Raw genomic sequence first — 16356 nt, 5'->3', positions numbered from 1 at the left:
CCCATAGTTCAGGCTAGTTTTGAACTCACTATGTAGCCCAGGCTGGCCTTGAACTCATGATGATTCTACTGCCTCAGCCTCCTGAGTGCTGGGACTACAGGTATATGCCAGCATGCCCAGCTAGTTTTAAAAAAATGTGTTGTTTTGAGACAGGGTCTTGCTATATAGTCCAGGCTGTCCCTGAGCTCAACCATCCCCCTGCCTCACCCTCCTGAGAGCTGGCATTACAAGTGTGTGCCACCATGCCCAGCTCTATTTATGTATTTATTCACTTATTTAGTTATTTAATTTTTTTTTTGAGACAGGGTCTCACTATGTAGTTCAGGCTGGCCTTGAACTCACTGTGTAGCCCAGGTTGGCTTTGAACTCATGGCAATCCTCCTGCCTCAGTCTCCAGAGTGCTGGGATTACAGGCATGTGCCACCATGCTTGGTTTTTATTTTTTATTATTAATTAATTTACCTACTTGTTGTGGTATTGGGGATTGAATCCAGGACTTTGCACTGAGCTATATCCCCAAAATGCTGGGATTATAGGCATGTGTCACCATGCCCTGCTAGGATCATGCAATCTTAAAGAAGGCATCTGGTTCAGGGCCTTCTCCATCATTGATGATAATGGTGCCCTTCTGAAGGTCAGGGCAAATGACCTTCCTATGGCTGCTGTGTGGGTGAGGCTCTGAGACTAGTTCAGGGCTTCCAGTTCACTGACAAACCTGAGGAAATGTGCTAACACCAGGCCTGATGTCCAAAAGAACAAAAAATATTTCTCCAAGAAGCTAGTCCTAGACTGCAGTGGGTAGCCCTGAGAACAAACCTCTTTTGCACTGTTTTTCCTGCTTAAAACACAAGACCTCAGATTCAGCCAAAATGCAGTGCGGCACAGGTTAGGCCTCTCCCGTAGGGACAGAGGAGGCTGTCTGTTTTCACTGTGGTGATGATGGCTGAGCTGTGTTGTAGGGCAGGCCATAGGAGGGGTGTGATACAGAAGTTGTGGGGCACACCCCATTGTCATACTAAACTTGAATTGAGAAAACAAATAATGGCTAAATACCAAATGTGATGAAAGTTGTGAATATATATATATCCAAAAATCTGATCACAGAACTCCACACAGGATAAACTTGAAGAATTGAGACACATTAATGTCAAACTGAAATTGTCAAAACTCAAAGAAAAAAAATTGAAAGCAACAGGAAATAAGTTACTTGTTATATACTGGAATTCTAAATAAGACTAACCACTGATTTCTTTTCAGAAACTAGGTAAAGAGGCCTGAAGGTATAGGAATGACATATTTAAAATTCTGAAGGAAAAAAATGACAGCCAAAACTTTTATATCTAGCAAAACCTATAGGTGCATACCTATAGTCTTAGCACTCTGGGAGGTTGAGGCAGAAGGATCACAAGTTCAAGCCTATCCTTAGTGGACAACTTAGTGAGGCCCTGTCTCAAAATAATACTAGTAATAATAATGATGATAATAAAATAATGGGCTGAGGATGTAGAGACCTTGGGTTCAATCCTCAGTACCACAAAAAACAAAACAAGCTGGAGATGTAGCTCAGTGGTAAAGTGCTTGCCTAGCATGTATGAGGCCCTGGGTTCAATACCAGCACCAAAACAAAACAAAACAAAAAATAGTTTAGATCCAGATAGAGGTACACACCCATGGTGCCAGCTACTTGAGAGACTGAGTCGGGAAGATTGCTTGAATCCAGGAATTCAAAAACAAGCTGTACAACATAGGGAAATCACACCACAAAAAACCAAAAAGTCTCACAAGAGTCTGAGACAGGAGGATTGCCACAAGTTTGAGGCCAGCTTGGACTATAGAGTGAGTTCAAGGCCAGCCTGAACTACATGGCAAGATGCTGTCTCAAAAATAACTAACTTTTTAAAAGTAAAAATAAATAAAATAAATAAATAGTACCGGGAAACAGGATATCCACCTACAAAAGAATGAAGTTGAGAGCTCAGTGGGAGAACAATCCTTAGCATGTGCAAGGCCCTAGGTTCAATATCCAGCATAGGAAAAAAGAAAGAATGAATTTGGACCTTTACCTACATCATATACAAAATTAACTCAAGATGGAACAAAAGCTTAAATTTAAGAGCTAAATTGAATGTAAAACTCTTCAAAGAAAATATAGGTGAAAATCCTCATAATCTTGAAGAAGGTAATGATTTCATATGATACAAAACACGTAATGAAAGGAAAATACATTAATTTGACTTCATTAAAGTAAAACGAGGGGGACCCGGGGATTTAGCTCAGTGGTTCCGCTGCCTGTCTCAAAAGGGCAAGATCCCGAGTTTGATCCTTGGTACCTACCCCCCTCCAAAATAAATAAATAAAACAAAGGGGCTGGGGATGTAGCTCAGTGGTGCCACCGCCTGCCTCACAAGCGCAAAGTCCTGAGTTTTATCCCTGAACCATAAATAAATAAATAAAACAGGGAATGTAAACATTATGTACTGTAAATATACCAAAAAAAAAGGAAAGGGATGGGAAAAGGAGGAGGTAGGGAAGGGAAAGAGAATAAAAAAGGGCATTAAGATGTGTTATGTACATGTGCCAGCTCCACATGAGGAATAGAAATATTACATACTGCACACAGGTAAACTAAAAGATTAAAAAATAAAATTATGGGGCCGGGAATTTAGCTCAGTGGTTCTGGCGCCTGCCTCCCAAGCGCAAGGACCCAAGTTCAATCCCCGGTACCAAAAAAAAAAAAAAAAAAAAAAAAATTATGGGACCAGGGATGTAGCTCAGTGGCACTGTGCCTGCCCCACAAGTGCAAGGTCCTGAGTTCAACCCTACTGGAAAAAAAAATTATGCCTTAAGTTATATTGAAGAAAAGAAAAGAAAAACTTTTGTATATCAAGGAACACTGTCGAGAGTTAAAAACAAAACAAAACAAAAAAAACCTCAAACAAACAAAAAAACAACCAATAAGCTTGGCATGGTGGCGCAGGTCTGTAATCCCAGCACTCTGGGAGCCTGAAGCGGGAGAATCACAAGTTTGAGCCCTGCCTGGGCATTTCAGTGACTTTATCAGACCCTGGGGACGTAGCTCAGTGGTATAACACATTGCCTAGTATGTGTGAGGCACTAGGTTCAATCCCCAGCACTGGAAAAAAACAGTACTGAATTTCTGGTACCTACCACAACATGGATGGACCTTGGAGACATTATGCTAAATGAAACTAGCCAGACACAAAAGGACAAATATTTTATGATTCCACTTATGTGAGATGCATAGAATACACAAATTTGTAGACAGAAACTAGGTTAGTACCAACTATGGTGGTGTGGTGGGGAGTGGGAGAGAAAATGTAGAATTGCTTAATGATTGCAGAGTTTCTGTTTGGGGTGATGGAAAAGCTTTGGAAATAGATGGGATGGTTGCATAACATCATTGTGAATGTAATTAATGCCATAGAATTATACACTTGCAAATAGTTATGATGGGAAATTTGGTTATGTGTGTTTTACCACAATAAAACAACACAAAAAAATGAATGACATTCTTCCACTTGCTGAAGCGTGGGTAAACTTTGAGGCCATTATGTTAAGGGAAATGAGCCAGATGTAAAAGCACAAATAACAAATGATTCCTCTTGCATGCGGTAGAATATGCCGCCATAAAGGGTGGAGCAGCAAAGAGGCTGTGGGGGGCTGGGGAGGAAGAAATGTGAGTCAGTGCCTAATGGGTGCAGAGTTTCTGTTTGGGATGATGACAACTCCAGAAATAGGGGAGACAGTTATGCAACAGGGTCATCGTACTTAAGGTCCCTGAACTGTGCACTGATTCATAATGGGTTGTGCATATTTTAGTATCTTTTAAAAAGTGACATTTAAAATAATATAAAAAGAAAACTCTAGGAAAATAAACAGATGAATGTGTCAAATAAATATTGAGGCCTCCTTCACAGAGCACAGCCTAGAGATTAGGATCTCTGAGCTGATAAAGAGAGGCTGAGAAATGGAAGGAGAAGCTGGGTTTGGTGGTGCACACTGTAATCCCAGCACTCAGGAGACTGAGGCAGGAGAATTGCTGTGAATTTAAGGCCAGGTGGGACTACATAGTGAGTTCAAGGGCAGCCTGAATTACATAGTGAGACCCTGTCTCAAAATAAACTAATAAAATAAGATAAGGGCTGGGGATGTCGCTCAGTGAAAAGGCCTAGGTTCTATAGTACCACACACACAAAAAAGGAAATCTTGTGAAGCTGTGGTTTGTAAAATTCAGTTTACAATTTAGAGGGAAAGAAGGATATTTTGATCTCACCTCATGCCATATTTGAAGTAAATTCCAGATCAGTGAGTCACTGAAGACTTGCCAAACAAATCATTGATTGCAAGGGCAGTGGCCTCTAGCCTAACATGCTGTGCCCTGCAAATGCTTGACATGTTGCTTCCTGGTGCAGAGGGAACTTGATCTTTCTGTGACATTTTCTTTGAAACACACTCTTCCAGGTATCTACAGTGTCCTCTCATGACTGTCTCCTCACACCACCGGCCTGCCTTCTTGCAGGGGTTTCAGTGCTGTGGGGAGGGTGCGGAGGTGGCCAGGTTCACAGTTACCTGGGGCAGGTGTGGATCGGGAAGCCGAGGTGGAGGATCACTTGAATCTGGGAGTTTGAGACCAGCCTGGGCAATCTAGTGAGATCTCTGTCTCAAAAAAGTAGGGTGAGGGCTGGGGATCTAGCTCAGTGGTTCTGCCGCCTGCCTCAAAAGCTCAAGGGCTCGAGTTTGATCCCTGGTACCAAAAAAAAAGTAGGGGGAGGAGGGGGGAACAGGACTTGCTAAAGGACTGGGTGTGGACTTGGAGAGCGAGGAGGCTGGGTTAGCTCCTAGGTTTTAACCCTGAGCAATCACACCAACAGAAGTGCCATTTATCTAGTGAAGGCAAAGATAGAGGCCAGAGATTTGGGAGGCCAAGGAAAAAGTTCAGCATTAGCCATGTTCAGTTTAGGATGCCATGGTGTGCAGGAAGAAGTCAGGAGGGTCAGGCGCTGCACAGGTGCGGCTGTGTGGCGCCCAGGACCAGCGGGGCAAGGGAGGGGCCGTGTCAGGGCAGAGCTCGGCACTTGCTGTGCAGGACAGGAGGTGGGACAGGCACACGGTAGGCTTGGGAACCTGGAGCCCAAAAAGAAAAGGCGCTCACCAGGAAAGACTGGGCCAATCAATCACGTTAAATAAGAGTCTCCTGTGGAGTTAGCAATATGGCACTTATTGGTTAATTGGGGTGGGGTGGGGGTGTGTGTGTGTGTGTCCCTTCCCCTTACCAGACTGTATATTTTCCCCCCAAGAGTCCTCATAACACCTAAAATGCTGGTTTTTTTGTTTTTGTTTTTGAGACAGCAAGCCTTCTGCCTCAGCCTTCTGAGTGCTGGGATTACAGGCGTGCATCACCACATCCGGCTGGATGTTTTGTTTTCCCCCAGTACTGGGGATTGAACTGAAGGGGTGTTCTATCACTCATTTGAACTTGCAGTCGTCCTGCCCCAGCCTCTCATGTGCTGAAATTAGAGGCATATTCTCCCAGGCCTGTCTTAAAAGGCTGTTATAAAGGAATCCTTTGCTACTTCTTCCTGTGCACGCTATGTAACCCTTGAACATAGAACAGGCCCCAGAACATAGCAAGTACTTAATAAATTTGCTGTGTGAGTGAATAAAAAGAGAAAGTATGAAGAAGGTAAACTAGGTATAGAAAATACAAGTTATTTTTCACCTTTGGAGAGGTAAATGAAGTGGAGAACAATTTTCTCTTAAGAAGACTCACCTCCAGGCCCTTTTCCCAAAGCCAGTCTGAATCAAGACCAACTTGCTAAAACCCCTTTCCATGGCCAGGGTCATGAGATGTCAGCTCTTGGAGAAACTGCTTGCGCCCTCTGAAGTTGGATGCCTCATGTGCCTATCAGAAATCTGGTGTTCGCCATCTGCTTCAGACACACCTCCCCTGGTGGAATTAGGCAAGGGCTCTATTTTTATAGTTCTCGGACGCTCCTTTACTATTGTGATATCCGTATAACCAATCACTAAGACATTCATTCCCCCCATCCTTATTTATTGATACTGGAGATTGAAACTAGGGCTTTATACTCATAGCAAGTGCTCGACCACTGAGTTACATCTCTATCCCTTTAAAATTTTTATTTTCAGACAGGATCTCACTAAGTTGCTCAGGCTGGCCTTGAACTTACAATCCTTCTGTCTTGGCCTTCCTAGGAGCTGAGTTTATAGGCACGCACTATGCTCACCTATTCCTCTCTCTTGTTCACTGTGTGTGTTTGATCCAGTTACAAGGTAAATGAACACATCCACGTTTGTTCTTTTTTCTCAATCTTTTTTTATTAATAATTTGCAATACATACTGTTTACATTCCTTTTGAGGAGTTGGTACATATACATAACACATTTTCTTATGACTTTCAGAATTTTACCTATCTTGTCTTCCAGAAGGTTAAGTAGTTTTCTGATCCATTTTGATTTTAGTTTAGTATGTTGTGAAAGATATGGGTCTAAATTGAATCTTGTGCATGTGAGTAGCCAGTTTTCCCAGCACCATTTATTAAAGAGGCTATTTTTCATTCAGCGTATGGTTTTAGTCCCTTTGTCAAAGATCAAATAGTTGAACAAGTTTGAGGTTGTTTCTACATCCTTTATTCTGTTTCACTGATCCACATGTCTGTTTTTGTGCCAGGACTATGCTGGTTTTTATCACTGTGCCTTTGTAATATAACTTCAGTTCTAGGATTGTGATGCCTCTTGCTTTGCTTCTGTTACCCAGGATTGCTTTTGCTATTCTGGGTCTCTTCTGGGTCCATATGAATTTTAGGATTATTTTTTCCAGCTTTGTGAAGAATGCTATTGGTATTTTAATTGAGATTGCATTAAATCTGTATATCAATTTTAGAAGTATGTCTATTTGGACTATATTGGTTCTCCTTATCCAGGAAAAGGGAACATCTTTCCATTTTCTGATGTTCTTTTCTATTTCCTTTTTCAGAGCATTGCAGTTTTTATTGTAGAAGTCTTTCACTTCCTTAATTAAGTTAAATCCTAGGTATTTAATTTTTCTTGGTGCTATCGTTAATGGTATTTTTTCCTAATTTCTTTCTCCGTGGGTTCATTATTGGTGTACATGAACACTATTAATTTGTATGTTAATTTTGTATCCTGCTACATTGTTGAATTTGGTTATTAATTGTAGGAGTCTTTTGATGGATTCTTTTAGGGTCTTCTGTGTAGAGGATCATATCGTCTGTAAATAAAATTTGACTTCTTCCTTTCCTATACATATCCCCTTTATTTCTTTTTCCTGCCTGATTGCTCTGGTTAATGTCTCAAGTACTATGTTGAACAGGAGTGCTGATAGTGGACATTCTTGTCTGTTTCTGATTTTAGAAGGAAAACGTTTTGGGTTTTTTACCCATTTAATATAATGTTGGCAGTAGGTTTGTCATAAATGGCTCTTATCAGATTGATTTGTTTTGTTTTGTTTGGTACTGGGGATAGAACTCGGGTCCTTGTGCTTGTGCAGCAGGCAGTGAAAACACTGAGCTAAATCCCCGGCCCCTTCAGTGTTTTTATCATGAAAGGATGTTGGATTTTGTCAGAGGCTTTTTCCACGTCTGATGAGATGATCATGTGATTTTTGTCCTTGCTTCTGTTTTATGATGCATTATATTTATTGATTTGCATATATTGAACCATCCTTTGATCCCTGGGGTGAAGTCTTCTTGGTCAGGAATCTTTCTTTTTTGGTACCAAGGATCAAATTCAGGACCTTGCATTTGTGAGGTAGATGTGGTACCACTGAGCTAAATGCCTGGTCCTGATCATGAATCTTTTTGATATTTTGTTACATTCTGTTTGCCAGTATCTTGTTGAGGATTTTTACATTTATATTCATTAAAGAGATTTGTCTATATAGTTCTATTTTTTTATTGGATCTTTATCTGGTTTTAGAATCAGGGTAATGCTAGCTTCCAGGAATGATTTTGGGAGTATTACTTCCCTTTCAATTTCATTAAAGAGCTTGATTGATGTTAGATCCTTCTTGACATTTTTGTAGAATTTAGCAATAAATCCATCTGGACCTGGGCTTTTCTTAGTTGGTAGGTTTTTTATTACTGCTTCAATATTATTGCCTATTATTGGATTATTCAAGATTTTAAATCTTGTTGGTTCAGTTTTGGTAATTCATCTGTATCTAAGAATCTATCAATTTCTTCTAAATTGTACAATTTATTGGTGTACAGGTTTGTGAAGTAGTTGTTTACAATCCTGATTTTTTTTGGTACTGGAGATCGAACTCGGGTCCTTGTGCTTACAAGGCAGGTGGCGGAACTACTGAGCTAAATCCCTGGCCCTCTGTTTCATTTTTAATTGCATTTATTTGGGTCTTTTTTGGTAAGATTGAAGAATAAGAATTTGTCTATTTTGTTTATTCTTTCGAAGAACCAGCTCTATAGTTCATTGATTTTTTTGGTTTCAATTCATTGATTTCTGCACTAATCTTTATAACTTCCTTTCTTATACTAGCTTTGAGTTTGGATTGTTCTTGTTTTTCTAGGACTTTGAGGTGCATAGTTAGGCCAAATATTTGTTCTTGTATAAGAAAAAGTAATTGTGTTTTAAAAAAACAAATGCACAGGCCGGGGATTTAGCTCAGCGGTTCCGCCGCCTGCCATGCAAACTCAAGGACCAGAGTTCGATACCCGGTACCACCACCACCACAACAAAAAACAAACGCACAAGTGTCACAAGCAAGAGGAGGCTAAGAACACAACTAAATGTAATGTGCTATCCTGGATGTGATCTTGGAACAGAGAAAGAACATTAGGGAAAAAAATCTGAACCACCTTAGTAATGGACCACTAATTGTAATAAATGAATATAAAATGTAAACTTAATATAAAATGTTAGTACTAAAGGAAACTGCATGTGTGTAAGAGGGTGAGTGGATAAGGGATCTCAGTAACATCTGCTCAACTTCTTAAATACAAAACTATGCACAGCAAAAGAAACCAGAGTGGAGACAACCCAAAAAATGGGGAAAATTTTTTACCAGCTACTCCTCAGACAAAGGACTAATATCTACGATATACAAAGAACTCAAAAAAAATCAAACCTCCCAAATTTAAAGACTCAATCCAAAAATGGATAGAAATGAATAGACACTTCTCAGATGAAGAAGTACAAACAGGAAATAAATACATGAAAAAATGTTCAACATCAGGATTTAGCTCAGTGGCTTCACTGGGGGAGTTCGATCCCTGGTACCAAAAAAAAAGTTCAACATCACTGGTTATAAGAGAATAGATGGGAAGAATTAGGCCTAATTGGCCTCCTCGGTGAGCACTGAGAAGAAAGAGGGCATGCACCTGAGGTTAAGTTGTTTACCCAGAGAAGTACTGTGGAAAGTGGGAGACAAATGAGTCCTGTGGAACCCTAATTGCTTCTACATCTGAATAAAGCCAAAGTGCACCAGTCATTTGGAGCTCTATTTCGAAGGGAGACATTAGTCCCCTGATCTCCCAGATTTTAACCTGTTTGTGTCTCTTTATTTATTGTTGTCGTTATTATTATTATTATTATTATTATTATTATTTTGGTACTGGGGATTGAACTCGGGTCCTTGTGTTTGCACAGCAGGTGGCGAAACCACTGAGCTAAATCCCTGGCCCTGTGTCTCTTTATTTTTCATCTTCATCACCCCTTGATCAGATTTGAGGTCACAGGCTGGTTTCTACAACTGGGTATCTGAGAAATGCAAATTAAAACAACGGTGAGATTCCATTTCGCTACTGAAAGAATGGCTATCATCAAGAAATCAACCAATAACAAATGTTGGCAGGGCTGTGGGGAAAAAGGAGCCCTTCTCCACTATTGGTGGGAGTGTAGACTGGTGCAATCACTGAGGAAATCAGTATGGAGATACCTCAAAGAACTAGGATTAGAGGTCCCATTTGACCCAGCTATTCTCCTACTGGGTATCTTCCCAAGAGAATTAAAAGAATCATACCACAGTGATACATGCTCACCCATGTTTATAGCAGCACACTGTGTAATAGCTAAAGCTTGGAAACAGCCAAAGTGCCCATCAACTGGAAACTGGATAAAGATGTGGTATTTTTATAAAATGGAGTACTACTCAGCCATAAAGAATGAGAAATTAGAGACATTTATAGATAAATGGATACACATTGAGGACATCCTCTTTTTTTTTGGTACCAGGGATAGAACTTGGGTCCTTGCGCTTGCACAGCAGGCAGTGAAACTGGTGAGCTAAATCCTCGGCCCCTGAGGACATACTCTTAAGTGAAATAAATAGGACACATGTGTAAATACCGAAAAGTTTCTCTGGTGTGAGAAACTGAAAGTGTAAATAAGGATTAAAATGAATAATTGATAATGTGAAATAGGAAGAAAAGGTCCAAAGGGGTAGGGGAAGTGGGAGGCATAGGGGAAAGGAATGAAGGGAAAGGAAAAAAATATGAGAAAAAAAATGGAAACAAAGCCTTTGTGAATTGGGAGGAGTGGAGGGGTTGAAGGGAGGGCAGGGGAATGGAAAAAAAATAAGAACCAAGATACATCATGTAAAGGTACAAGATCCCAATGATGAATATAAATGTATAGTATATCTAAAAGGTACCAATAAGAGAATTTAAGGGGGAAAAAAAAAAGAAATCAACCAATAACAGCCTGCCATGCCCCAGCCCCTGGCTGCCCACCAGCCTAGGTGCAGTGGCTGGTGATACCCCCCACCCCCACCCCTGTCCCTGGGGAAATGGAGCAGCCATGAGCCCTCTCCCTGCCCCCTGTCCCCCACCTGTCGGCACCTTAGCCTGGCTAGGAGGAGGAGCAGCAGGCTTCTGGGCCCTGTGCCCACCTCCCGTTGCCCATCTGCAGATGGCCCCTGGATTATGACTGTCACTTGCTCTGAAGGCATGCTTCCTCCCTGAACCACGTGATCCCAATCAAAGACATTTCAGATCATTTACATCCTTGAAGAGCATCTGTAGAAGAGCAAGGAAAAGATGGGTGTGAAAACATTTACTCATGGCTCCTTTTCTCATAGTCAGGAAATGCTTGGAAAACTAAATATGTTGCAAAATGACAGACATTTCTGTGATATCACTATTTGTGTCCAGGATAAAATCATCCAGGCACATAAGGTGGTACTAGCAGCTTGCAGTGATTTCTTTCTTTTTTTCCCACTATCGGGGATCAAACTCAGGACCTTGAGCTTTCAAGGCAGGCATAGCACCACTGAGCTAAATCCCTGGCCCCTTGTTGTGATTTCTTGCGAACCAAACTTGTAGGCCAAGCAGAGGATGAGAATAAGAGTGTGTTGGATCTGCATCATGTTACCATGACTGGTTTTACACTGTTTTTAGAATATGCTTATACCGCCACTCTGTCAATTAACACAGAAAACATTACTGATGTTCTAGCTGCAGCCAGCTATATGCAAATGTGTAGTGTTGTTAGCACCTGCTCAGAGTTCATGAAATCAGGTATTTATGGAATACACCTAATAGCCAGCCAGAAAAGAGTCTAGATGCTGGACAAGAAAATAATTCTAACTGCAATTTTACTCCTTGAGATGGAAGCATTTCTCCAGTATCTTCAGAGTGCAGTGTGGTGGAAAGAACCATTCCTGTCTGCAGAAAATCTCAGAAAAAGCGCACAAGCTACATTGTTATGTCTCCTGAGAGTCTTGTAAAGGGTAGTGAATAAACCAGTTCACCCCAGGTATTGAATTCTTCAGCTTCTTACACAGAAAATAGAAATCAACCAGTTGATTCTTCTTCTTTTTTGGTTTTTTTTGGGGGGAGTACTGGGGCTCAAATTCAGGACAATGCACTTGCCAGGCAGAAGCGGTGCCACTGAGCTACATCCCCAGCCCCAGTTGATTCTTCTTTAATTTTTCCTTGGACTTTTTCTTTTGAAATTGATCAAAGGATTCAGCCTGAGAAAGCTAAGCAGAGAACACTCGGACTTTAGAATTACCTGGCCCATCTGAAGCAGGTAGAAGAATGACTGCGGGACTTATGAGAGCACAAAAAAGCTGCCTTGCCTCAGGGCACTGAAGAAGATATCCGAGTCAAAGTAGAAAGGCTGAGTGATGAGGAGGTCCACGAGGAAGTATCCCAGCCTGTCAGTGTGTCTCAGAGTTCACTGTCATCAACAGATAGTACCAGGAAGTGAACAAGTCCAAGAGGACCTTCGAATTAGTCCAGTCTTCCTCTATAGCCTCAGTAGATGAAGGTGTTACTGAGGGGTTGCCTACACTTCAAAGCACTTCTAGCACTCATGCTCATCCAGATGACGATGATCCACTGGAAAATATTCAGTATCTTTACTAACTCCACATGGCTCCTTCTACCAGCAGTGCAGAATGACCAAGTCCAAATGGCCCAGATGGACCTTTTCAGTGTCCAACCTGTGGGGTATGATTCGCCCATATTCAGCACCTAAAGCAGCATGTGCTCATCCACTCAGGAATTAAACTGTTTCAGTGTGACCACTGTGGGGAAAAGTTCGCCAGTGCTTACTCGCTAAAGATGTGTTGCCTAAAGTATGAAGGAAAATACTGTTTCTGGTGCCAGATATGTAGTGCCACTTTCACTTCCTTCAGGGAACTGTTTATACTCCATATGAGGGTTTCACAGCATGTTATCTGCAGGCCTTGGATTTACAAGTGCAAAACATGTGGCATCATGTTCACCAACTCTGGAAATTTAATGGTGCACCTGAGGAGTATGAACCACAAAGCGTCAGAGCTAGCAAACTACTTCCAGAGCAGTGATTTCTTAGTACCGGACTACTTAAACCAAAAGCAAGAAGAAGCCCTTGTTCAGTATGATCTTGGAGAACATGGTTTCGATGATGGAGTTTTTTTTTTTCCTTTGGTACTGGGGATCGAACTCAGGTCCATTGCACTTGCGAGGCAGGAGGTAGAACCACTGAGCTAAATCCCGGGCTGGAGAACATGGTTTTGAAAGCAACTCCTCTGTTCAAACGCCTGTAATGTCACTACCCAGGTGAAAATGCCTGTAATTCCTCCACCTAGAATTCTGAAAGCACTTTCCCCTTGGGATCTCTTGCTGGGCTGGCAGAAAAGGAAGAAAAGGTGCAGAGCAGCCAACAGTGCTTGTGCTGAAGCCACCAGAGGATTCCCCCAAAGTCAGAGCTGTCGTCTATAACTATTAAGTACTTTTGTGTTGGCTTCATTTTTTTGGACATTGCCTGTGCTTGGTCTTGTACTTTTTTTTTTTTTTTTTGAGACAGGGTCTCACTCTGAGGTTCAGGCTGGCCTTGAACTCACTATGTAGCCCAGGGTGACCTTGAGCTCAAGGTGATCCTCCTGCCTCAGCCTCCTGAGGGATTACAGGCATGTGCCACCATGTCCAGCTTGGTCTAGTACATTTTAATTTAATTTAATTTTTTTAAGCAAGAAAGGGTTTGGGAAAGAATCTCCCTTTTCACTTTGTAAGCCCTGAAAATGATGTTTTATTTTACTTAATTGAGAGATCGCTTCTGTAAAGATACAATAACATGATGTTGTTTAGATGAATGTTCTTTCTGTCTCTGCTTATACTCTGCTGTTATTTCCTCCACCCCCTCCCCTCCCCTCCCCCCTCCTTGTCCTTCTCCTTCTTTGTATTGGGGATTGAACCCAGGGTCTTGTTACATGCTAAACATGCACTCAACTACGCCCCCAGCCCTATTTCCAATTTTGTGCTTTACTCTGAATCTGTTTTTTACCCATTTCACCCTTAGCCCTTATTTCCAGTTCTGTATTTCACTTACAAACCTGGTTTCTTTTTTATCCCAAGCATAAGTGTATTACCTTTGGAAAAATCAACATTTATGTTTTAATGAGCTTCTACAATTTATGATGCTTTACCAGTAGGATTAAATTACTTTGTGCAACAGACTGCTATGTCTCAACTGGAACTATAAATCAATCTTTTTTCCCATTAAGTTTACTATTTGATATTTACACATGTGTATCCTATTTATTTCACTGAAGAGTACTACCTCAATGTACATTCACTTAGCTATAAATGTCTCTAGTTTTTCCTTCTTTATGACTGAGTACTACTCCATTTTATATATAAAAACACCTCACATCTTTATCCAGTCTCCAGTTGATGGGGATTTGGGCTGTTTCCAAGCTTTAGCTATTACAAACTGTGCCAGTATAAATATGGGTGCACATATATCTCTGTGGTATGATTCTTTTAATTCTTTCGGGAAGATACTCAGCAAATCAATCTTAAGATTAATCTGAAAATTCTATGTTAGCAAGTCAAAGAATAGGAATCACTATTGCTCTTTGTACTAAGTTATTAAAAAAAGGGAAGAAATACAAATAAAGAAATGTGTAAGAATCATTGATAGATTTACCAATCAAAAGTGTTTCAGCACATCCCCTATCCTGAGAATTGTACATTAAGAGAGCCCCAGGCAGCTGGTAGCTCTAAGGTATTCTGACTATATTCTCACAATGAAGGATTATTTATCCCTGAATATTCTTTCCCAGATGGAAACTCTATATTTTCATTGGTAATTACAAACTGTACAGATTTCCAGGTTTTAAAGGAAATTTCAATATACTGTGAAAGTGCATATCTAGTTAGTTACTGCCCAAATCTTATCAATATAGGTAACTGTTCAGTATTTAACATGAAATGGTAGAGGCCTTTTTCTATTTCAGGGAGGCTCTACATTTTTCTTGATGCATGATTAGAGGATGTTTTGTTTATAGGTCCATTTAAGAAAACAAAACTGGAAGGGGGTAATTATATGTAAAGTATTATTTAAACTTATTTAAAATTCATTTAAAAGAGGGATGACATCAGGTATGCTGGTGCATCCCTGTAATCCCAGTTCTGGGGAGGCTGATGCAGGAGGATTGCCACAAGTTTGAGGCCAGCCTGTGGTACATAGTCAGATTCTGTCTCAAAGAATAAAAAAAATATATATAGAGAGATCCCTGAATGTATGATTTTTACCAGGACATATGGAAAACATTGCAAAGATGAAAGCCAGTTGCATTATCTCATCCATGAAGATTTTCAGTATAACTAAACATAAAAATATTCCAGTTTAAAATATTTAAGCACAGCTATTATTCTTAAGGCCCAAGAGGGTAACTTTGTGATATTTAAATTTTAGAATACAAGAAAAATTACCTTTTTAAGTCCCAGGATTTTATATTAGAAAAGTTTTTTTTCAATTTTTAAACTACTAAATAGATATAACTTAGAAGTAAGCAAAAAAAAAAGTAAGCAAATATGTTCACCTTAATACTGGATATTATAGCTCCTCCAGTCATTCTTTTCATTTCTAAGGTTATATTCTAACAGTGGAAGCAGTTAGCATGTCAATAATTCTACTAATTCCCCCCAAAATAATTAATATTGGTTTTAAATTCTTATTTCAAGTAATTACACATTTATTTACATTGCCAGGCTTTTTTTAAGTTTAAGCTTTGGGGTTTTTTTTTGTTTTTGTTTTTTTTGGTACCGGAGATCGAACTTGGGTCCTTGCGCTTGCAAGGCAGGCAGCGGAACCACTGAGCTAAATCCCCTGCCCTAAGTTTAAGTTTTTTTTAAGTAAGACAAAGTAATACTGAAATGTTTAAATAGCCTCATTGTCTTGTATTTTAAAATTTAAGCAACCATTCTGGCTTAAAGCCACTAGATTCCATATTAGGATGCATGCCCTTTGGTTTGAAAACCAACAAACAAATTCCATTTTGTTAAAATATTTTACCGCTGGGGCCGGGGATTTAGCTCAGTGGTTCTGCTGCCTGCCTCGCAAGTGCAAGGGCCCGATTTGGGTCCCCGGTACCACCAAAAAAAAAAAAATTTTTTTTTTTTACCAGATGGGATGACCTCGTCAATCCATCTGATAGACTTAATCATTGGTAACCCAGTTATATGTAATTACTGAGCTGGATTCTCCCAGTCTGTAGTGCTTCCCAAGGAGCCTTTGGAAGTTGTATTAAACCTCTCACTTTTATTTTTTTTTCTCTTATTTTATTCTCTTAATTTAAATGGAAGCCTGTTAGTCTAGTGCCTTGTTTGGTTTTATTTAGCTTCTGGTACTGGGGATCAAACCCAGGGCCTCATGTGTACTAGACAAGCATTCTATCCCTGAGCTATATCCTTACTCCTTAATGGGTTTTATTTAGAAGATTCTCAGATCATGCTTTAGACTCTTTTAGCTTTGTAATCCCTAAAAATAGGTTACTATTTGATATAATGGTAATTCTGTACTAGTATATCACATAGAGAAAATTACTACTTGATGAATGAACGATCT

At 40.2% G+C, this 16356-nt stretch overlaps 1 pseudogene; it reads left to right on the top strand.

The window, feature by feature from the left end:
* The first annotated feature begins 869 nt into the window (after positions 1–869).
* LOC101705429 (zinc finger and BTB domain-containing protein 44 pseudogene) lies at positions 870–14558 on the top strand (annotated as a pseudogene).
* The last annotated feature ends 1798 nt before the right edge of the window (positions 14559–16356 follow it).

Source organism: Heterocephalus glaber, unplaced genomic scaffold, assembly GCF_053883595.1.
Source record: "Heterocephalus glaber isolate CG9 unplaced genomic scaffold, H.glaber_assembly_v1.0 deba00001504, whole genome shotgun sequence".
Classification (NCBI taxonomy): Eukaryota; Metazoa; Chordata; class Mammalia; order Rodentia; family Bathyergidae; genus Heterocephalus; species Heterocephalus glaber.
Note: the sequence above shows the minus strand (reverse complement) of the source record. Positions and strands in the feature narration are given on the sequence as shown.